Genomic DNA, 2,308 nt, shown 5'->3' with positions numbered 1-2,308 from the left:
GTTGTCCACACTAGGGCACTTTTGAGAGTAAGACAGGGTGCTATTAGTAATTATGCCTGGACCACAGACATAAACCAGGTTTGTTGTGGGCAATGAAGATGTATGGTTACCCTAATTCACAGGGCTTACACTGGGCTTGCTTTGTCCTTCTCTGCCCACTGTTATTTGAGTTATGTGGTCATAAGTCAGGGATTCTCATGAGGAAAAAGAGAGAGAAAAGGTGTAAAATGAGGAAGAAACCTGAAAGTTGAGAAAAAGGAAGGAAATGAAAAAGAATATTAAAATGAATGCCAATTACACCAAACCTTCAGGTAAAGGCAGAGCCTTGCTGGTGGCTGGCTCAGCGTGTAAGTTTGACCTTCCTGGCTCCCTGCCCTACACAGCACTGTCAGTTTTAATAAGCTGTAATCCCGTAGCTACCAGTGAGACTAATCAAACTGCAGAGAGCAGACTGTTCCTAATCAGGAAGGCACAGAATAATTATTTAACTCTGTAATTTCTCAGTGAGCTCCAAGCTGCCTCAACAGAAAAAAACATCCTGGATAAGATAGTTGCTTACACACTCTAATCTTGACCTTTTGATGGTCTTTGTGTGAAATTTTTATTAAAATGCTTTAATTACACAAGTATTTGGTTTAAAAAATGTTTTAAATGAATCTTTTCCCTTATTCCCAGAGAATAATAAAATCTCTCTCCTCCGAGGCATATAGGAAACCTCAGACCCCTATTGATTACCTGAGGCCACTTGAACTGATCACAGACCCAAACCCTTTCAACACTATTCAGGGTGTGATTACAGTCCCCAAACTGGGATGGGAGGGATTTGGGGACATGGAATGGCAACTCACATTGAGTACCTACAGACCTACAGGTGCCAGAATGGTTCCGTGGGCTACACATGCCAGTGCCAGCTATTCCTCATTGGAGGACTGGGAGCCAGGACGGAGCTACAGCAAAGCTCCAGAGGCACCCTATACCTCAGGGCCAGAAGGCCCCTCTGTTCAGTCCTGCTTCTCTTAGCCCCTTCAACCCAGGAGCACGTCACAAGAAGCTATTTAGTGCAATGGTTAACTGTTGAGTTTTAGTCAGATGGAGCTCAAGTCTAAGCCACAAACTGACTAGTGGTAGGCCCTTAGGCAAACTGCTCAACCTTCCAGAAATTCCTGGTAGGCCCTCAGGCAGGACACTCAACCTTCCTGAAACTCAGTTCTTAAAATAGGAATAATATCAACACCTCACAGCCATGCTGTAAGGGTCAATGAGACATGTACGGAAAGCATTTACTAAGGTGCCCGGCACATTAAAAATGCTCCACAGATTGTGGTTATTATTATTTTTATTATGTGCTAGTCTGGCCTTCAGGCCCCTAATTATATAGAGACAGGTCTATCACTGAATCTCCTTCTTGGATTCTCCATTTAGTGTGAGTGCACTTAAAACAATGACTACAGATGGAACAAATGAAGAAAACTTTTTTTCCAATGGAGAACATTTCTGGTACCATGGAAATTTAATATTTTGTTTAATAGACTCACTACTATTTATAGGAAACAAGACAGTCTATTTTTTTAATTAAAAATGTTTATTGGCTATTGACTTTAATAGATTTACATTAAAGACACATTTTTTTCAAATGTGCTAATAAGAACAAGACCCAGAAAAATAGACAATGTTGGGCAGAATTTTCAGTGTTTTGAACATAAATAAAAAGTCATAAATTTTATATGGATTCTGGGATATTTATTAACACTCCTCCAACAATGGGTTTGGCATTGAGTGGGAATATAAACATATGAACAAGACCAATCCAATATATTTCAAAACAGATCCTTGAAAACAGAAACTCTGCCTTTCATAAGTACCCTTGTCATTCATGGAGGAGAGGTTATAGGAATGTCCATGAATTCCAGAATTCATGAATTTTAGAATTCATGGACATTCTTAAACCACTAATAAAAGAAAACCATATAGATGGGCACATAAAAATACAGTTAACCAGGGGCCAGCCCCACGGCATAGTGGTTGGGTTTGGCGTGGTCTTCTTCGGCAGCCCACGTTCGTGGGTTCAGATCCTGGGCGCAGACATACACCATTTGTCAGCCACACTGTGGCAGTGACCCACATAATGTAGAGGAAGATTGGCACAGATGTTAGCTCAGGGTTAATCTTCCTCAAGCAAAAAACAAGGAAGACTGGCAACAGATGTTAGCTCAGGGGTAACCTTCCTCAGCATAAAAAAAATACAGTAACCACATAATAATTAAAAATAATGTTCAATAATGCCCGCTAAAATGAACAAACAGCAAAA

The sequence above is a fragment of the Diceros bicornis genome, chromosome 15, assembly GCF_020826845.1.
Source record: "Diceros bicornis minor isolate mBicDic1 chromosome 15, mDicBic1.mat.cur, whole genome shotgun sequence".
Lineage (NCBI taxonomy): Eukaryota > Metazoa > Chordata > Mammalia > Perissodactyla > Rhinocerotidae > Diceros > Diceros bicornis.
This window is presented reverse-complemented; position numbering follows the sequence as displayed.